Genomic DNA, 23034 nt, shown 5'->3' with positions numbered 1-23034 from the left:
GTTCTTTTTCTAGTTTTTTTTAGTTGCATGCCCAATGATCTGCACTTTCTCTATCTTATTGATGTAAGCGTTCAGAGATATAAAATTTCCCCTAAGTACTACTTTGGCTACATCCCACAAATTTTGGTATGTTATCTCATTGTTGTCATTCTCTTTAATGAAATTATTTATTATTTCTATGATTTATTCTTTGACCTAGTAATTCTTTGGGATTAGATTAGTTTTCAATTAATTTTTATGTAGGTTATCTCATTTAAAATATTTTATTTAATTTTTTTTGTTCCCAATTATATGTAAAAACAATTTTATATTTATTTTTTAAAAATCTGAGTTCCAAACTCTCTCCCTCTCTTCCCTCCTCTCTATGAAGTGGCAAGCAATTTGATATAGGTTACATATATTCAGTCATGCAAAACATATTTCCATATTAGTCATGTTGTGAAAGAAAACACAGACTAAAAAAAAAAAACAGACCAAGAAAAATAAAGTTAAAAAAAGTATGCTTCGATCTGCATTCATATTTTATCACTTTATCGATTCTTTCTCTGGAGATGGATAACATTTTTTTTTATCATAAGTCCTTCAGAACTGTCTTGGATCACTGTACTGCTGAAAGAAGGTAAATCATTCACAGTTGATCATAATACAATATTGCTGTTACTGTCTACAATGTTCTCCTGGTTCTGCTCATTTCACTTTGCCTCAGTTCATGTAAGTCTTTCCTGGTTTTTCTGAGAGCATCCTGCTCATCATTTCTTATCATAAAATAGTATTCCATCACAATCATATACCACTACTTGTTCAGTTATTTCCCATTTAATGGGCATTTCCAATTCTTTGCCACCACAAAAAGAGTTTCTATAAATGTTTTTGTACATATAGGTCCTTTTCCTTTTTGTTTTTTGTATTTTTTTTTAATCTCTTTGGGATACAGACTTAATAGTAGAGAAGCTTGCTATAAATTTTTTTTTACAGTTATGATTACTGTGTATTTCCCTCCATCCTCTCTTTCCCCCTGTTCATCCTACTCTGTCTCTCTCTCTCTTCACCTTGTTCATCCTCAAAAGTGTTTTGCTTCTGACTATTGCCTCTCCCAATCTTCTCTCCTTTCTATCAGCACCTCCCTCCCCTTCTCTTATCCCTTTCCCCTCCTACTTTCCTGTAGGTTTAAAATAGATTTCTATACCTAACTGGGTGTGTATGTTATTCCCTCTTTGAGCCAATTGCAATGAGAATAAAGTTCAAGTGCTCCCCCTGAGCTCCCCCACCAGCACCTCCAGTGTAAAAGCTCTTTCACGCTTCTTTTATGTGAGATGATTTACCCTATTCTGCTCTCCCTTTTCCCTTCTCCCAGTGCATTCCTGTTTCTCATACCTTGATTTTGTTTATTTATTTTTTAGATATCATCCCATCGTATCCAACTTACACCTGTGCCCTCTATGTATACTCCTTCTAACTGCTCTAATAATGAGAAAGTTCTTAGGAGTGACAAGTATCCTCTTCCCATGTAGGAATGTAAACAAGCTAACCTTATTGAATCCCTTATGATTTTCTTTCCTGTTTACTTTTTTGTGTTTCTTTAGTCTTATATTTGAAAGTTAAATTTTCTAGTCAGCTCTAGTCTTCATCAGGAATGCTTGTAAATCCTCAATTTCATTGAACATCTATTTTTTTCCCCTGAAGGATTATACTCAATTTTGTTGGGTAGGTGATTCTTAGTTGTAATCCTAGCTCCTTTGCCTTCCAGAATATTATATTCCAAGCCCTCTGATCCTTTAATGTAGAAGCTGCTATATCTTGTGTTATCCTGACTATGGCTCCATGATTTTTTGAATGGTTCATTTCTAGCTGCTTACAATGTTTTCTCCTTGACCTGGGATCTCTGAAATTTGGTTATAATATTCCTAGGAGTTTTATTTTGAGATCTTTTTCAGGAGATGATCAGTGGATTCTTTAATTTCTATTTTACCCTCTGGTTCTAGGACCTCAGGGCAGTTTTCTTTGATAATTTCTTGTAATATGATGTCTAGGCTATTTTTTAAATTTTATTTTTTTTTATTTTTTATTGTTAGGCAGTTGGGGTTAAGTGATTTGCCCAGGGTCACACAGCTAGTAAGCGTCAAGTGTTTGGTCTGAGGGTGGATTTGAACTCAGGTCCTCCTTACTCCAGGGCCAGTGCTCTATCCACTGCTAGGCTTTTTTTTTTTGATGATGGCTTTCAGGTAGTACAATAACCCTTAAATTATCTCTCCTCAATCTATTTTCCAGGTCAGTTGTTGTTTTATCCTCATGAGATAATTCACATTTTCTTCTATTTTTTCATTCTTTTTATTTTGTTTTATTGTTTCTTGATGTCTTTTGGAGTCATTAGCTTTCACTTGCCCAATTCTAATTTGTAAGAAATTATTTTCTTCAGTAAGCTCTTGTACCTCTTTTACATTTGGCCAATTCTACTTTTTAAGGAATTCTTTTCTTCAGTGAATTTTTGTACCTCCTTTTTTTTTTTCTATGTGGCCAATTCTGCTTTTTAAAGAGTTCTTCTCTTCAGTGGATTGTTCTACCTTTTTTTTTTAACTATTTGATCTATTCTTTTTTTAAAGTGTTATTTTCTTCAGTATTTTTTGTGCCTCCTTTACCAAGCTGTTGACTCTTTTTTCATGATTTTCTTACATCACTCTCATTTCTTTTTCCAATTTTTCCTCTACCTCTCTTATTTTATTTTTAAAGTCCTTTTTGAGCTCTTCCAGGAGTTCTTTTTGGACATATGACCAAAACATATTTTCCTTTGAGTCTTTGGATGTAGCAGTTTTGACCTTGTTGTCTTCTTCTGAGTTTGTGTTTTGATCTTCCCTGTCACTGTAATAACTTTCTATGGTCAGGCCCTACCCCCCCCACCCCCCCCATTTGTTTTTCAAGTTCTATTTCTTAACTTTTAACTTTTTGTTAAAGATGAGCTCTGCTCATGGGGAGAAGCTGTCCAAAGCTTCAGGATTGTTTTTTGTTTGTTTGAGCTGTTTTTAGAGCTAGTTCTGGGGGTCTGTAAATTTTCAGTTCTTCTTAGGGGGTATGATCTAAGGAGAGGTGTGTTTATTATTCTCCTGGCCTGTGCTCTGGTCTGTGAGTGACCACAAGCACTCTTTTCTGCCATGGAACTGTGACCAGGGTCCCTGTTTCCTTGTAGCTGCCAGCTCTGGTGTGCTAGTGCTTTTCCTTGTCCTGGAACTGAGACCTAGGACTGTGACCTGAATCCATGTATGGGCAATGCAACAATCTTGCTCCCAGTGCTAGCAAAATGACCCCTGTAATCTTTTTCTGACCCCCTTTACCATCAGTGGGCTGAAAGTCACTGAAGTCACTGATTCTATTCATGTCCAAGGCCTGCTGCTTTGCTTAGGGGTGGCCTGCGATGTGCCATCCTGCACTCTCACCTTAGTGAAACAAACTTTTCTCATAGACTTTCTAAGTTGTTTTGGACTGGAAAATTGTTTCACCCTGTTCTTTTGCGGAACAGAATTTGTTTTGAGGCATTATTTTAATGTTGTTTGGAGGGAAATTTGGGAGAGCTCAGGCAATTCCCTGTCTTTATTCTGCCATCTTCAAAAATCTCTCTACTAATAGAAATCATCTGCTCTTTTGTAAAATAGTCTTAGATAGTTTAAGTGGCTTTCCTGTGGTCATTTAGTATATTTCAGGAGCAGAACTTGAAGCTAGGCCTTCTTGACTCCAATTGAGGTTATTTATCCACCATGCCAAACTACCTCTCAGGATTATCATTGAATCCTTAAACATTTATGAAATATTTATTTGTATTTAAAATGGTCCTTCACCTCTAGGAGCTTAGTTCAGAAGAGCTTGGAGGAGAAATACGTGGAAGTTTTAGGAAGCCAGATGTTGTCTTGTTATAAAGGAAAAAATTTGGTAAAATTGGAGTTGTTCCAAAGTGGAATGGGCTGCCTCATGGAACAGTAAGTTCCTCATCTGTATAGGTCATCAAGTAGGGGCTAGATCAGTGCTTCTTAAACTGTGGGTTGCAACCCCATATGGGGTTGCATAACTGAATGGGGGGGTCACAAAAATTTGGCAACAGTAAAAGATTTCCAAATGCATGATGCTCAGAAATTAATTCAAAATCAAACATGTAATGAATCCAAGGTGTTTCTAGCAGTGTTGCTCATGTTACATCATGCAACTTCACTGCAGCCTTGGTTCTGGATACACGACACATGCACTTTTCACTACTCATGCCACCACACCATGCAATGCCAACAGATGTTGCCAGAAATGCCTCGGCTCAGATTTGAGACTATTGTATGTTATGAAGTGCAATGTTTTTATTGTACATACAAACATTTCTGCTCTTACGGAAACATAATAGTTTAATTATGGAAAACAAAGACATTTAACATTTTCCTACCATCATTCCTCAGCATGTAAGTATCAAATTAGTATATCTTTGGATTGTATTGTGTTAGAATGTTTGATTTTAAAAATTGTTGTTATTTCCTTCTTTTACAGAAATGTGTTTAATTATAGCAAGTAAAGACAAAAGCCCTTTAATAATATTTCTCCACCATCACTGCTGTATATTTATGTATGAACATCAATTTTTTAAGTTAAGCACAAACAAATATAATTTCATACAAAAGAGCTAGTATTTATTTGAGAAATTATTAGCAATATTTATTTATATTTTAGGACAAAACATTTTTTTGGTTATGGAAAAGTGGCTAAATTTAGACAGAAAAGGAAAATAAAATTGATGACAATGCAGCAGAGTCTTCACTACCAGATTGTAGTACATCTAAATTAACAAGAAAAAGAAAATATGTCAAATTATTTTTGCAATATGGATTTACTTCTAATAATGATGATGGCGTGGAAAAACCTCTTTGCTCAATTTGTAATGAAGTTTTGACTGTGGAGAGTATGAAACTAGCCAAACTAAAACAACATCTTAATACCAAGCATGCAGTGTACTGCAATAAACCAAAGGAATATTTTGAATGACTTTTAAAATTTTCAAATAAAGAAAAACAATGTTTTAAGAAATTTATTACTGTCAATGAAAAGTATTTATTTGCATTTTATGAAACTTCTTATTGAATTGCAAAAACTAAAAAACCCTATGTGATAGGAAAAGATCTCGTGTTACCTGCTGTTATTAAAATGTCAGAAAATGTCAGGAAAAAGTATGGGGATGAAATTCATAAAATTCCTTTATCAAATGATACTGTTTCCAAAAGAATTTCTGAAATTAGTTATGACCAATTTCAGCAGCTTATTACTAGGCTTAAGGACAGTCCAAAGCTTGCAATTTGGTTAGACAAAACAACTGGTATTTCTAACATGGCAGAGTTGTTACTTTATGTAAGATATGTTTATGAGGGAAGAATACATGAGGAATTATTATTTTTTCAGCTTTTGGAAGGGCACACAAGAGGAGAAGATATAAATATTGAAGTTGATGACTTTTTCACAAATGAAGGTTTACAGTGGAAAAATTGTGTTGTCTCTACAGACGGGGCTGGAGCAATGATGGGTGAAAATGTTGGATTTGTAGCAAACATTAAAGCTGGTGGCAATGAACATGTCACTTTTACTCACTACATGATCAATCAGGAGGCACTTGTAGCCAAAAAAATATCACCAGAGTTAGATGTTGTGCTTTGCAATACTATCAAAATCATTAACTTTGTTAAAAGCCATGCCTTTAACAATCATTTGTTTTCAAATCTTTGGAAAGACATGGACTCTGATTACAAAAACTTATTACTATGTGCAGAATAAGGTGGCTCTCAAGAGGGTGAAGTTTAAATAGATTATTGAAATTGAAAGATGAAGTTGTTATATTTTTGACTGAGCAGAAATCCAATTTTGTTAATTTTTTTCATAATGACTTATGACTGTCAAAACTGTCAGATATTTGTTGGATATTTTTGAAAAACTCTGATTTAAACATGTTGCTTCAAGGAAAAAAAATTGTAATATATTTATGTTAAAAGATAAAATTGAAAGTTTTACTAAGAAAGTTAACATAAAGGAAGAATAAAGTGAAAAATGGTTCTTTAGAAATGTTTACAGCTACAGATGATTTTGTAATTGAAAATAACCCTCCCAAAGATTTAATTGGAAGAGTTATAATTGATCATCTGAAGTGCCTGGAGACACAGTTTTAGAAATAATTCCCTTCAAATTTTGATTCTAAAAAACTAACTTGGGTTCATAAACCATACTCAATTGAAATGAAAAATATCAATCATCTGCCATTAAAAGTTCAAGAAGAATTTGCCAAGTTATCAAGTGACACTGGTTTAAAACTTGAGTTTCCTAAAAAGTCACCTAATGAATTTTGGCTTGGGATTAGGACAGAATTTCCAACAATTACTAAAATGGCCCTAAACATACTTCTGCCATTTTGTACTATGTATTTATGCGAAGTAGCATTCTCAGCATTGATGATTATAAAATCAAAATATCGATCAACTCTGAAAAACATCAAAGATGCTCTATATCCTGCTGTATCAAATATTCCACCAAGATTTAATTCTTTATGTAAAAATAAACAAGCACATCCATCTCATTAGTATGCAAATTTGCTTTTGTCTTTACTAAGTGGTAAAATTATATGTGTGCCAAAGAATTATTTTAAAATAAATTTCTTTATGATTTATTATCAGTAAATGTTTGATTTGTACACCTGTTTTATATACCCATATACCCAGGGTCGCATAAAAATTTCTCAGGTGGAAAGGGCTCATGCGTGGAAAAAGTTTAAGAAGCCCTGGGCTACATGACCACTTATGAGGAATCTTGCAAAGGAAAATTTCTGCTTAGGTCATCTCTGAGGTTCTTTCATCTCACTAATTTTATGAGCTTGTGCATGTTTACATGAAAAGTGAAATAACAGGATAAAAATTAAATAATGATTTTGAACCATAATGCAAAAAGCATTTAAGACTCAATGACAAAGGAAGTTCCTTATTTTATTTTATCTTGTTTTGTTTCTAAGTCTTTTATTTTACCGATGTAGAGACTGCCCAGAAAGGTTAAATGGCTAATTGAGATTATACAGCTCGTAAGTGGCCAAGCTGGGCCTGGAACCCAATTATTTTGCTTTTTAGTTTAGTGTTTGGAGTCTTAAAGAAAGAAGAATAAAGGCTACAAGGAATAGGACTTTACCCAGCCCTCTCTTGCTACTGGGTTGAATTTATTTGTATCAGGAGATTGGAGATAAGTTTCTGCTGGCAGAAATAAAATCCCAATGCCTGTCTGCACATGCTTTTGGTCACTGACCTAGGAGGGGACAGGCTACTCTTCCATCATACAAAAGGAGAGGGAGAGCAGAAATTGCTTGAGAAATGAGCAAGGGCTAAACCACATTGATGCCACTCAAGACTAAGAGAAGAGAGACTGTATCTGATTGAATTTGTTAAGAATGAGGATGTGACTTTCTCCCCTTCTTGTTACTTTCCCTCATGTCTGGTGGAGGAGAAGAAGAACATCTAGAGAAAACAGGTGATGTCTACATTCCAAGGGTTGGGGCCAGAGGAAAGAGAGTAAAATTCTTAACTTTTCATCTTCAATAGGTAAATTTTTCTACCTTATGCAAACAACCTTCACAGGCACACAGTTCTATATTAATTTAGTCGACAAATTTTCAAAATATGACACTGTGGGGATGTAAAAATGACTAACACATGATTTTTTGGACTAGAGAAGCTTACACTCTAAGACTATAGATAAAAAATATATATAAAGATAACTACAACATAAGGCAATGTAAATGTTATATAAATAGATTGAAAAGATGGGAGAGGTTGCTTTCTCTTGGGGTGATAGTGGTAGACTTGATGTAGAAATTCAAATTTAATCTGGGCTTTGAAGAATATGGAGGGTAAGATTTCAATTTTTTTATTAATTTATTTTTATTTATCAATAATCACTTCCATATGCTTTAAAGTTTAAAATTTTTCTCTACTTTCCTCCCCACCACCCTCCCCAAGATGGCACACAATATGATATAGGCTATACATTTACATTCATATTAAACATATTTTCACATTAGTGATGTTGTAAGTAAAAATTGAAACCAATAGGAGGAACCATCAGAAAGAGGAAACAAAACTCAAGAGAAGAGAAAAAAAGGCAATTCATCTTCCATAGTTCTTTCTTTGGATGTGGATAGCATTTTAAATCATGAGGCCTCTGGAGATGTCTTAGATCCTTGTATTGCCAGGAAGGGTTAAGTTTATCACTATTAGTCATCACACAAAGTGAGTGTTATTGCGTACAACATTTTCTTGGTTCTGCTCACTTCACTCAGCATCAGACCATACAAGTCTTTCCAGGTTTTTGTGAAGTCAGCCTGTTCATCATTTCGTATAGCACAATAGTATTCCATTACATTCATATACCACAACTTGCTCAGCCATTCCCTAATTGATGGGCATCCTCTCAATTTCCAATTCTTTTCCACCACAAAAAGAGCTGCTATGAGTATTTTTGTATATGTGGGTCCTTTTCCCATTTGTGTGATCTCTTTGGGATATAGCCCTAGAAGTGCTATTGCTAGGTCAAAGGTCATATAGCACTTTGGGCATAGTTCCAAATTGCTCTCCAAAATGGTTGGATTATTTCACAGCTCCACCAACAATGCATTAGTGTTTCAATTTTCCCACATCTTCTCCAACATTTATCATTTTCTTGTTTTGTCATGTTGGCCAATCTGATAGGTGTGATGTGGTACCTTAGAGTTGTTTTGATTTGCATTTCTGTAATCAATAGTGATTTAGAGCATTTTTTCATATGACTATAGATGGTTTTAATTTCTTCATCTGAGAACTGTCTGTTCATATCCTTTGATAATTTATCAATTGGGGAATGGCTTGTATTCTTGTAAATTTGACTTAATTCTCTATATATTTCAGAAACGAGGCCCTTATCAGAGAGACTGGTTGTAAAAATTCTTTCCCAATTTTCTACCTTCCTTCTAATCTTAGTTGCATTGACTTTGTGCAAAAACTTTTCAATTTAATGTAATCAAAATTATCCATTTTGCTTTTCGTAATGTTCTCTATCTCCTATTTGGTCATGAATTCTTCTGTTCTCCATAGATCTGATAGGTAAACTATTCCTTGCTCTCCCAGTTTGCTTATAGTATCAGCCTTTATATCTAAATCATGAACCCATTTTGACTTTATTTTGGTATGTGTGAGATTTTAGTCTAAGCCTAGTTTCTGCCATACTCTTTTCCAGTTTTCCCAGCAGTTTTTTTCAAAGAGTGGGTTCTTATCCCAGAATCTGGGGTCTTTGGGTTTATCAAATAATAGATTGCTATAGTCATTGACTACTGTGTCTTGCATATTCAACCTATTCCACTGACCCACCACTCTATTTCTTAGCCAGTACCAAGCAGTTTTGATGATTGCTGCTTTATAACACAATTTAAGATCTGGAATTGCTAGGCCACCTTCAAGGGTAAGAATTTCAGAACGAAGTAATGGCACAAGCAAAGGAAATCACTTGGGAAGGTCTAAGGAGTGTTTATGGAACAACTATTAGGTCATAGATTTAGACCTGTAAGGGACCTTAGATGTCATATAGTCCAACCACTTCAATTTACAGAAGGTCAGAAGGGAAGTGCTTTGCCCAAGATCACACAGGTAATAAGTGATAGAGCAGAATTTGAACTCGCTTCTCCTCCATCCAATTCCTATTCTCTTTCCTTTGGAACATAGCTCAATTTGGTAAGAATTCAGTGTAAGGTCTGGAGAAGAATGGAAGACAAGGACTACAACAATTACAATAAAAATGTATTAGGTTCCTACCATATGCAGGACACTCTGCTAAGCCCCAAGGGAGATAAATTTAGATGAGACTTGGTTTCTGCCACCGGAAACCTTATAATCTAATAGGACTGTAATTTGCTTGCTGCTCTTGCTGGAGTATACAGCACTCATGCAAGACAGCAATATGAAATAAAGCTGGAAAGGCAGGGTGTTATCAAGTTATGAAGAGCCTTAAATGCCAGTTAGTCAAAGATATCCAAACTTGAGCAGAGGAATGGTACAAGCAGATCTTATGATAAGAAAGTTTATTCTTAGAGTGGGATGAAGGATGGATCAGAGGGTAGAGGCAGTATATTGCAATAGTCCTGGCATGTGGTAATGAGGAACTATACTAGAGTGGTATACATATGTTAGGGTAGCTAGGAGGTGCAGTGGATAGAGTGCTAAGCCTGGAGTTAGGAAGACCCTCTTCCTGAGTTCAAATCTGGCCTAAGACACTTACTAGCTGTGTGACTCTGGGTAAGTCGCTTAACCCCAATTGCCTCATATTAAAAAAAAAGAGAGAGAATTAAAAGCTCGGCACAAGAGATACAAACCCTTGACCAAACAATAAATGCCCTGAAAACTAGAATGGACCAAACAGAAGCAAATGATTCAATGAGATAACAAGAAATGTGTGTGTGTGTGTGTGTGTGTGTGTGTGTGTGTAAGAGACAGAGAGAGAAGATCAGAAAGACATAGAAAGAGAGAGACAACAGAGAGACAGAGACAACAGAGAGACAGAGACAGAGAGAGGACTTCTATGCATACCTGATGAAAAGAATAGTGCTATATAGAAGTTTTGGGGTACAAACACAGGAGTCAAGAGAAACCTAAAAAGGTAAATTTGAGCAATCATAAAGGACTAAATGAGGATAACTGTTTACATTCTAATATAAAAGATGATACATATCTCCCCTCTGAACTGCGGCAGGGATCATAGAGAGAATCCAATCAGACAAAGCCTGAGAGTTGTGGGAAGTGGAAAGGGAAAGGAAGATTAGGAAAAATTGTCTCATGTAATCAGGGAGAACAAGTAAATATCTATGCAAATGAAGAGGAGGGGGAGTGAATGACAGAAACTTGAACCTCACTCTCTCCTGAACTGTCAAAGAAGGGAAGAATACAGATACACACATAGTTTGGTACAGAAATACATTTCACTCAACAGGGAAATATAAGGGAAAGAGGAATGTGGAGAAGGGGGACTTGGAGGGAAGACAGACTAAGGGAGGTATTGGTCAAGTAAAACAAACTAAGGATGCACAAAAATTGTTCTTTTTTAAGTGGGAAAAATGGGAATCTGAGGGGGTGCCCATCAATTGGGGAATGGATGAACAATTATGACATGTAAATATGATGGAATATTATTTGCTGAATGAAATGATGGAGGATGTTTTCAGAAAAAACCTGGAAAGACTGCTATAAACTGATGTAGAGTTGAGTGAACAAAATCAAGAGAACGATTTGTACAATAAGAACAATGTGGTAAAGACAAACAACTGAAAAAATTAGGGACTCTGATCAACATAATGACCATCCACAATTCCAGAAGAATAACGAAGAAACATGCTATGTAACTCCTGATAGGAAGGTGAAGGGGTCAGAGTGCAGAAGGAGACATTTTTTTGTTTGTTGCTAATGTAGAAATTTGGTTTGCTTGGCTATACATGTTTGTAATATATTTTGTTCTCAAATAATGGATGAAAAGTAGAAGAGAAGGCTTTTTGCTGATTGAAAAAGTATAGTTAATTTTTTTTTTCAAAAAGAAAAAAGTTTATTCCTGCTTCCCTTTCGAGATCCCCTAGAATTCTAAGGGGAAAAGCCAATAAGCACCTCCAAAGGGCCTTGGATTTTTCACTTGAAAGAACAACCCAAAGCCATCCTCCTGATCCAGGTTAAGCAATTTAGACACAGGAAAGCCTGGGAAGACTCATGAGAATATTAATTGGCCACTATCCTGTCTACTCATATAATTTTAATTGCTTTTTTGCTTTTATCTCTGAAGCCAGCTGACAAAGTGGATTTCCCCATTTTTTCCATTCCTCTAATTATAACTTCATAGATAAGCATCCACCTGGACCCAAATACCCCCATAGCACCTGGGGTCATAGACAAGATGCTCCATATTTTGCCTATTAGCTTACCCTGAGTAAATTGGGAAACATTATAATCTTCTGTTCTCACCCCCCTCAACCAATCACTCTGCTCAAAGATTCTAAATTACAGATCTGGAAGTAATACCTGTCTCCCTCCTGAAATCTCCACCTTGACTCCACCCCACCCCAAATGAGAAAACATCTTTAATACATGTCAGAGATGGAACTTTTCCTGTACAAAGAAAGGGAAAGCTGGGAAGTCTTTTTTTTTTTTTTTTGAAGCAATTGGGGTTAAGTGACTTGCCCAGGGTCACACACACACCTGGTAAGTGTCAAGTATGTGAAACCAGATTTGAACTCAGGTCCTCCTGACTCCAAGTCCAGAGCCCTATCTACTGTGCCATCTAGCTGGAAGTCACCTTTGAAGCTGTCACACCATCACCCCAATCTGCATGTAGATTGAGAGGACTGAAGTGTTTCACTCCCTTCTTCAGTTAGCTTAGTAAATCTCTTTTGAACACAGTTTTGTGCATGGGCTTCATCCTTTTTTCCTTTCCTTGTGTGGAGGCTGAGTTGCCATGTAATTGCTCTTTTGGAGAAGCCTTTACTGCCAGATGAAGAAACTCACACAAAGACCACTCAGTTATAGCTGATGGCCCTAATTCACTGCCTCACTACCTCACTCATTCCTACTCCTACCCACAGGCCTGAAGTAGGTCTCTATCCCTTTATACTTGGTTTATTGTTTTGTTGTTGTTGCTGTTGTGATAGGAGCATTTTTTCTTCTAGGATTTAAGCTTATTTCTGAGGTTTAACACCCTCCTCATATCTCTTATCGAGCCTGCCTCCGAAGCTCCCTTCCCCATTTTCAAGAGGAGGAAATCAGTAGATATCTAAGAAGAGAGTCCCATGACCTAAGCTACACAGTGTAGAGCCAGAATTAGGAACAGTTTTTAAAACAGCTTTGCAAAACTAGAGAAAATCATTTTTTAAAAAAGGAATTAGGGTTTTTAGGTATTTTAAAGAACTTAACTGAGGTTCAATAATTCTTTTTTTTATTTTAATTTATTCTTATTTTTTTTTTAATAATTCTAAATGCATAGGCTGGAGACATAAATACCTGATGAGCACAGGGTTTTTAACTTCTAACAACCCTCTAACTTCCAATCACCCTCTCAGTTTTCTGGAGACCATGGAGTCAGAGTTTAAGAGTCTAAGGCCAGAGAGTTTGAGGGTGTCTCAGATTCTGAGTTCCCGGGGGAAACGTGGCACTGTTCAATAGGTTCGCCACCATCTTTTCCCCTCATCTTACTCAAGAAAAGATACCAGTCCTGTTCTGGAGCATGGTCTCTGGTCTTCATTCCCTTTCCCTGCCACCACGCATCTGGTAGTTATTATTTCAAATGCTCAGATGTTTACTAAAATCTTCCTCTTTGCATTCTCTGTGTTGGCGAAGTAGGTTTTTAAAGGGACAAGGTTTGTTTTCCCTCCTTGGATGAGAGAGAACCCATCTGTGTGCTATAGTCTTCCTCCAGAATCTCCTAGAGCATTTATTTTGCTTCTTTTCCTCCCTTGGGAACCAATCACTTCTGCTAGGGGCTTTGTTGCTCTGGGGTGAGGTGCAGGTATAGGTATATGCAAGCTAAAATGAAGGTGGGCTATCTGCTACAAAACAGACTGGGTAAATCCCCAAGATGCCAGGCCATTAGGCAGTTTCCAAAGACTTTGGTCACTGAGGCTTCTTCTCTATTCTCCATAGTGTGCTGATTACCCATTAGGACCCCCAATGTAAATGCCCTTTTAATCTCTGGGGGAGTCCTATCCATCCATCCATCCATCCATCCATCCATCAACAAACATTTATTAAGGGCCCACTACGTGCCAGGTACTGTGCTAAGAGCTGAGGATACAAAAACAGGCAAAAGACCATTCTGTTCCCAAGGAGCTTATAATCTAATGACTAATCCTGTCTGATTCATTTTGTTTCCTACTTTATATGGCATTTGCATGAATGAGATAGAGGCATATCCTCTATGACATTTCATGATTCCTGCTTCTCCCTCAACCTGAATTATGCCAGTGCAAACATTCTTGATGTAGAATGAGGATGATGATGACATGTTACAGGAGAGAAAGCACTAGATTTAGGGCCAGGAGATCTGAGTTAAAGTCCCAGCTTCAACATTTATTAGTTGTATGACCAAGGGCAAATCACTTCACCTTTCTGAGCATCAGTTTTTCATCTGTACAATGACGATTTAATTCGATAGGTTTATAAAGTTCCTACTATACGTAAGGCAAAATGCTAGATCCTGGGCATACAGAAAGGAAAATATGTTCTTTGTCATCACAGATACTACTTCATGAAGCAGTTGTGAGAAAGCATGTTATAAACCACAAAGTGTTATATCAATGCTAGTGACTGCTGTTATTAATAATAATATAATTTTAGCAATATTGGACCATGTGCTTGTAGTGTGGTATGTGGTCCCCACATGTAGTAAGTTGGTTTAAGGTAAATATGTATGAGTAAAGTTTATGTAAAGAATGTATAAAGTAGAGCTATCTATGTAGGTGCTAAAAGAACCCTCAGCTAGTTGAAGAAAAGGCAGCGAGGTGGCCCAGAGGATAGAGTGCTGGATTTGGAGTCAGGAAGATCTGAGCTCAGATCTAGCCTCAGACACTTACTAACTGTGTGACCCTGGGCAAGTCCCTTAACCCCTGTTTATCACAGTTTTCTCATCAGTGAAATGGGAATAATAATAGCACCCACCTCCCAAGGTTGTTGTGAGGATCACATGATCCTTGCAGACATACTAGTAGAGTTGCACAGTGCCTAGCACAAAGTAAGTGCTATATAAAGTTAGCTATTATTATTATTATTATCATCATTATTATTATTGTTATTATCATTATAAGAAAAGTGTAGCCAAACTGCTTGAGCACTTTTAGCAGCAGTGGCACCAATGCCTCAAGCCAAAACAGCAGCAAAAAACCCTAGTACCTAGGCAAAACTGAAAGTTGACCCTAGCCTTAGAAACCTCAGTGCTAAATTTCCCAGTCTTCACCCTGAATGAGGCTTTTGGTGGGGGGTGGGGTTGGTGGTTTATGTTTGCCTCTAGGGTTTAATGGGTATGAATTTCTATCCTCATCCCAATTCATGTGAACACAGAAGGCCCAGACTTCTTTATTGATTCAATCAATCAAAATTAATTTGGGAGGAATGTGTTTTGATCATTGGATAAAGGCAGATGACCACACAGGAAATATCTTGTGATTAGTTGAAAGAATCAGACATACCTTTGGGCCTATCTATAATACAGCAATTCTGGAATAAGAATTTCATCAGCAGGCCAGCTGAGTGAAGTTATGGAGGATCCCTTCAGTGAATGACTCCTGAGAAGGAACTGCTCTTCGGGAAGAGGGTCACACTTCTCTCCTACCCCTTCACCCCGCATCGATTGGGTTACAAGCTTGAAAATTTCCAAAAGTCAGAGGGCTGATGGCACTATTTGCATTGGGAACTGAGAGACAAATTGAGGACAAACTAGAAGTACTGAGGAAAAGCAGCTTTAGGACTCAGGGAGCTATACCTAAAGGAACTTATATGAAGAGGGCTATGTGAAGGGAGAAAAAGACTTCCAGTAACAGGAGCTGTGTTTATTTACCCTTTGGTCACAGGTGTTCTTTAAATCTGAGCCTATTCTCCTGAGGGACTGTATTTGCAAGGGACAAGTATGGCCTTGGTTGGGGAGATGTTTCTGTAACAACTGTCTATGTTACCTGCTTGGAAACATACTCCAAAAGCTAATTAATTTTGGTCAATAATCAACAGAGGGCACACCAGTGGAGGCTCATGAACTATAGTACTAAAAAATTCTTAAGGTTACTCTTACAACTCTTAAGGATAAATAGTTGTAATTGCCCTCTGCTGACCTGGTCTACCATTTCAAGTGGGAGTTGGACAAGTACACTTTCTTTTTGTTTTTATAATTCGAATTTAGGATTCTAGCTTAACATTGTACTGCTTTTCTGTTTTGCCTCCTGAATCCTTTTGTTCTGTTTCTAAGAAATGATTCGTTGACCCTTCCTTCCTTCCTTCCTTCCTTCCTTCCTTCCTTCCTTCCTTCCTACCTTACTACCTTCCTACCTTCCTACATTCCTACCTTCCTTCTTTCTTCCTTCCTTCCTTTCTTCCTTCCTCCATCCCTCTCTTCCTCCTTCTCTTCCTCCTCCTATCTTCCTCCTCCTCCTCCTCCTCTCTCTCTCTCTCTTACTACCTCTTTCCCCAAAATCCCCCCCCCAAAAAAAGAAAAACCCTCTCTTAAAAAAAAACCAAATCAAACCAACAACCCAGTATAGCTAAATACAACAAATTCATACACTGGCTATGTCTAAAATGTATGTCTCATTTTGAACCTCTGGTTCAACACTTCTCTGCGAAGAGGTGGAAGGCATAATTCATTATCAGTCTTCTGGAGTCACAATTTGCCATTACAACAATCAAAGTTCTTAAGCCTTGCATAGCTGTTTGCTTTGCTTTACAATATTATAGTTATTGTATAAGTTGTTCTTCTAGTTCTTCTCACTTTACTTTGCACCGTTTCATACAAGTTGTTCTAGCTTTTTCTGAATCTGTCCCTTTCATCTTTTCATGTGACTATAAATTTTTTTGTACATAAGAATCATTTAAAAATTTTTTTCATTGGGGGTATATTCCTAGTAGTACTACCACTGAGTATTAACAATTTGTTTACTTTTTGGGTGTTATTCCAAATTACTTTTCCAAAATAGAACATTTCACAGCTCAGTTAATAGTGTATAGGTATGCTTGTCTTCTAATAATTATTATTTTCCTTTTTTTTGTCATCTTTAACACACTAACATGCATAAGTAAAAAATCTCAGAGATCTTTTAATTGGCATTGTTAGGTATTTGTAGTATTTTTCATATGGTCATTGATGTCTTGCTTTCTTTTTTTGAAAACTATCTTTTGACCATTTATCTATTGGTAAATGGTTATTATTCTTATATATTTGGATCAGTTCCCTATATATCTTGGATATCAGACTTTTGTCAAAGAAACTTACTTCAAAGGTTTTTCCCCTAGTTTCTCTTCTAATTCTAATTGTATTGATTTTTTGGTGCCAAAACTTTTAAATTTTATGTAATCATCATTGTATATTTTGGGTAACTAGGTGGCACAGTAGATAGAGTGCCAGGTCTCTGGCCTCAGATACTTACTGGTTCTGTGACCTTAGTTAAATCACTTAACCCTGTTTGCTTTTGTTTCCTCATCTGAAAAGTGAACTGGAGAAGGAAATGGCAATTTCAATATCTTTGCCAAGAAAACCCCAAATCAAACAATCAGACACAACTGAAAAATGACTGAACAACAACAATGTACTTTAAAATTTTGTACTGGTAGGCCTCCTTCCTTCCCTTTTTTTTCATGATTTCTCTTGAAATTCTTGAATAATTTTACTACTTTTTAGTCCTATAAAGTATCTGTACAGCTTTGACTATGTAAATTGATTTAGGTATTACTGTCACTTTCATTACACATACATAGACTAATCATGAGCAGTTATTTTCTCTCTAACTATTTAGGTCTTTTTTAATTTCCCTAAAGACTATTTTATAGTTGTATTCATTTAAAAATTCCTATATCTGTCTTGGTAGCTGGATTCCCAGATATTTTATATATTCTGTAATTATTTTGGATGAAATTTGTTGGTTTTTAAAAAAAATCTCTTTGTGTTGGATTTTGTTGTTAATATACAGAAAATCTGGTGATTTTCATAGGTTTGTTTTATATATAGCTACTTTGCTGAAGTTATTGTTGAAATTAATTTTTAGCTAATTATAGAATTGTCCAAGTAAATAATCATATCATCTGCAAAAAGTACCAGTTTTATTTCCTTTTTGCCTTTGCTTATTCCTTTGATTTCTTTTTCTTGTCACTGATGTAGCTAGCATTTTTTTAGAACTAATAATAACAGTGAGGAGTGTAGTACATTTGGAACCAGAGGACCTAGGTTCAAATCCCAGCTCTGTTATCTTAATCTGTGTGATTTTAGTCAAATCATTTTATCTCATTAAGCCTTAATCTCCTCATCAATAAAATGAAGACGTTGGGTTAAATTATCTCTAAGGTCCCCTCCAGCTCTAAATCTGTCATCTCATCAATAATGATAACAATGGGCATTCTTGCTTTACCCTTGATCTTAGTGGAAATGCTTTCAGCATTTCTTTGCTGCAGAAAAACCTTGGTTTTTAGATAGATACTACTTATCATATTAAGGAATAGTCCATTTATTTCTGTTTTTAAAATGTTTTCAACATCAAGGGGTATTGTATTTTTTTGTTAAATTATTTCTTTGCAATTATTAACATAATCATTTTATTATGTTTATAATTAATATATTGTGTTTATTGTTTATAATTTCTTAATATTGAACCATAACTACATTCCTGATTTAAATCTAACCTCTCATAGCATGTACTGTACTCTTTTTCAATATGTATTATAACCTTTTAACTGATAATTTATTAAATATTTTTGCATTGAACTTATTAGGAACATTGGCTTACAATTTCTTTCTCTGCTTTATCTCTATTTGATTTAGGAAGTATAACCTTATTTTTCTCATCAAAGGAGTTTGATAGAATCTTTTCTTTCCTTATATTTGTAAATAATTTATGCAATATTGAAATTCATTATTCTTTGAAATTTTGATACGATTAACTTGTAAATCTAACTGGTACAGTTTTTTTCCCCCTTGGGGAGTTTCATAATAGTTTGTTCAAATTCTTATTCTGAGAATGGGTTATTTAAATTCCCCCTTTCTTCTTCTGTTAATCTGAATATTTTCTGTTTTTGTAAGCATTCATGCATTTTATTGAACTAATCAGTTTTAGTAACAGAATTGGGCAAACAATTACTAATATTTTCCTTTATTTTCTCTTCATTTGTTGTGAATTCTCCTTTTTGAATTTTTTTATATAGACAATTTTATTTTCCTCTTTTATAAGATTTTAATGATTTATCTATTTTAATTTTTCGTTTTATTTTTCAATTTTTTTGTTTTTAATTTTGTTTCTCTCTTCTTTGATTTTTAGAATTTTTATTTTTGCATTTAGTTGGGGATTTTTGATTTGTTGCTTTTCTGCTTTTTTTTTTAGTTGCATGCCAGATCTATTGATTTTTTTTTTCTCTTTTTTTAATTGATGGGAGTATTTAGAGACACAGATTTTTCTTCTAAGGATTGTTTTCACTGTATCCTAAAAGTTTTTATGTGCTATTTCATTGTTTTCATTTTTTAAGCAAATGAAATGATGTATTGTTTCTATAATTTGCTCTTTGACCCACTAGTTCTTGGGAATTTATTTAGTTAATTTTCATTTATGTTTGAATCCTCTTTTCAAAGACCCTTGATTGATTAAATTCTTGTTGTGTTGTGGTCAATAAAACATGTGTTTGTTATTATTATTTTTCTGAATTTGGTTATGAGGATTTTGTGTCATAGAACATGGCCAGTTTTTGTAAATGTGTTATGCACTGCTGAGAAATAGATATGTTCCTTTATATTATCATTCAGTTACTATCAGAGATCTATCATATCTAACTTTTCTAAAGTTCTATTCAGATCCTTAAATTCTTTTTTTTTTTTTGGTTAAATTTGTCTGGGTCTCAATGGGGTTGATGAAATCCTCATTTATTGTAGTTTGTTATCTATTTCTCCTTATAATTAGATTAATTTTCCTTCAAGTACTTAGATGCTATGCCATTCAGTGCATATAATTAGGTACTGAAATTATGTCATTATCAGTGGAGTCTTAAAATATAATGTATTTTTCTTAATTATCTTTTTTAATCATGGCTATTTTTCTGTCTAATTAGACTCCTTCTATGAGCCTTGATGATGATAGGCTTCTAATGGGGAGAAACATATCATCTTCTATATTAGAATGTAAATAGTTTATCTTTATTTTGTCCCTTTAGTCCCTTGTTTGCTGATGTTTGGATATTTCTTTTGATTCCTGTGTTTGCCCCCCAAAGTTTCTACGCAGCTCTGGTCTTTTCATTAGTAATGATTAGGAGTCCTCTATTTCATTAAAAATCCATTTTCCCCCTCTAGGATTATATTCAGTTTTTCTGGTTGTAACAAGTTAGTCTTGGTTGTAAGTCTATTAGAAAAGTCTATTTTCAGATTTCCTCTCTCTCTCTCTCTCTGTGTCTCTCTCTGTTTCTCTCTCTGTCTCTCTCTCTCTCTCAGTAGTTATTGTTAAGTCTTGTCTGATCCTGAATCCTTAGTACTTGCACTCTTTCCTTTTGGTGGCTTGAATCATTTTATTTCTTGTATTTGGAAGTTATGGATTTTGGCTATGTCATGGGTATGTTCATTTTGGGGTTTCTTTTGTGAATGGATTCTTGTTCAATGTTCATATTCAATGGATTCTATTTTCATTTTATCTAGTTAATTCTAATAGTTTAGCACTGTTTTCTTTTATATATATACATACATACATACATATATACATACATACATATATATACATATATACATATATATATATGTATGTATATATATATGGTTTCCAGGATTTTATTTGAACAGGATATTAAGGGAGTCCAATAATTCTTAAGTTATCTTTCTTTAATTTTTTTCTGGATAAGTAGTTTTTTATTAACTACTTTATGTTTTCTTCTATTTCTTCTGTTTTTAAAAATTTTGTTCTAGTAGTTCTTATTGTGTCAGAATCTTTGAATTTCCCATCTATTTGTTCCATACTAATTTTTAGGACATCCACAAGTTGGGTAGGTTTTTCTGCCTTCTGTTCTAAAATATTTATTCTCTTTCCAACTTTTTCTGCTAGAGTTCTTATTTCACTTCTGATTTATCTTTTGCTTTAATTATTTTCTTAGAGTCCTTGTTATTATGGCACTTTATTCTGAAAGTGCTTTGTAGTTATGGAGTTACTCTCTTTATGTATGTTTAACTCTTGGAATTCTCTTGATCCATATTATTTCTTTATTGTGTTTGTTATCTTCTTTTTACTCATATCTCCAGCTTCCGTTTCTGGTTTGGGATGTGACAGCAGAATTATGTTCTACCCTTCCTTATATTCTTGGATGATGATCAGGTTCTGTTTAGTCCTGTTTCTTATTTTCTAGGTTTCTTCTGGTTGCTTCAAACCCCTCCTGCCTTGCCCCTCCTCCTCCTACCCTCTATGTGTGCTCAAAGGACAAGTTTCAGTTTCCCCAGACAGAATTTCTGGGCTTCTGGCCTCCCTGAGATGTCCAATTTAGGGTACCACAATCTTCCAGCCCTCCAAGGATGTTATCTGGTCAGAGTGATTCAGCATTTTGGCCCTCCTGAGTTGTCCCTGGTTGAAGAGCTGTGGTCTTCTTGTTCCCCTGAGGGATCCCTGGTCAGAACATTGCTGTGGGCTTTGGGTCTATTTGTTTGAGCTTGTTTGGCTTCCCTGATACAATTTCTCTTTCAGTGCCTCTCTTCTATCTTTTTTGTGCAGTCCTGGACTGGATGAGGGCACTATTGTTTCTCTTTGTATTTATTGATAACATTATTGAATCTTTTTTTTTCCTTTTTTTTAGATCTTTGCCTGAGTATATGTGGGGAAAATACAGTTCTCTATAATTTTTTGAACTGCCATCTTAACCAGAAGAAAGTAAATCTCTGAAAGGATTAAAGCTTTTAAGTATTTTAAGAACAAGCCTGAGTTCAAATAGACAAGCTGGATTCATAACCTTTGATGGGTACAAGGGTTTGTTTTTGTTTTTGCTTTTTGCTTCTGATAAATCATCCTTTCCAGTTCAGATGGAACTGTTTGGCAGAGGTTCTCACTCATTCCCTGTGTAGCAAAAATCTGGCAAACATTCAATGTGTCATCTTTTTTGTGCTCTAAAATGTCACTCCCCACTGAATGCACAAAAACCCAGTCAGATTCTTGTGTTTTGCCAGAATTGTGGGTTTCACTAAAGAGGTGAGATCTGGACTATCCTGGTGCACTCTAGGAGTTGGGGCCGCTGAGGCATAAGGCTGAGCTCTTCTTGGTTAGTTGCTAAATTCTACTTCTTTCTTTCTCCATTCCCCAGTAAAAGGGTTCTAAGCTCAGTTCCAACAATACCATGACCATGATCTCAAGGGGAAGGAGTTTAAATTCTCTAGGAAAGGATAGTAGCATAGTTTGATATTAAATTCACTTTTTTACAAACTGTAAGCTCTCCAAGGAAGAAGATCTCATTTTATATCCTTTTTGTAGCCTTCTTCCCAATCTCCAGCCCTTGGCTACTGCATTTATCATGGTGCTCATGGATACTCAATAAATATTTGTTGATAGGCTTCAATTTACTCCTCTGTAAAATGAGATTGGACAAAATTATCTCAAAGCCCCCTTCTAGCTCTCACATTCTATTTTCTGGATGGGAAAGTAATAAACCTCGGCTTTCCATTAATTTCTATTACATTTACCTTTGGGATATGGAATTTGACAACTTGCTAGTCACATGAGAATTATATTTGATCAGATGCAGGAGGATTGTTCAGAGGACATAGTCACTGTGGCTATAGAATAAGTGCAGAGGAAACAGGGTATCAGCCTTGTGTCTAGGAGGCTTAAAAAGACTCAAAGATTTCTTTTGAACTCTCCATCTCTTAATGGTCTTAAATATCACTCATCCACTGGAAATTTATTGGAGATGGGATTGGGAATTAAGTCCTAAGTGAATAACTCAGGCCAGTAATCCTGCCAGAAGCTAAGGAATGACTAGATACCACCCTCTGTGGAAGAGCAAGTGGATGGGGGAGCTTATAGGCCTATATAAGGGTCCTGGGCAGTCATTGCCTGTTGCCATGGCAATGCAAGTCGATGCCATGGCAACAGGCACTTCAGTGCTATCCATACCTGCATGAGGTTGGCTCTGACTAAAGCAAGTAGCTGGTCACATGAGGCTCCTTAAAAAAGAAAGGTCTGAGGTGGAATAATGGGGAACAGCTGTTGGCAAATCACAAACATAAGGAAAAATGAGAACCCACTTCTCAGTTGTTGTATTTCCCTCAGGTTGTTTGTTAGTAGGTTTCTGC

The sequence above is a fragment of the Vombatus ursinus genome, unplaced genomic scaffold (assembly GCF_900497805.2).
Source record: "Vombatus ursinus unplaced genomic scaffold, bare-nosed wombat genome assembly UNPS02008996.1, whole genome shotgun sequence".
Classification (NCBI taxonomy): Eukaryota; Metazoa; Chordata; class Mammalia; order Diprotodontia; family Vombatidae; genus Vombatus; species Vombatus ursinus.
This window is presented reverse-complemented; position numbering follows the sequence as displayed.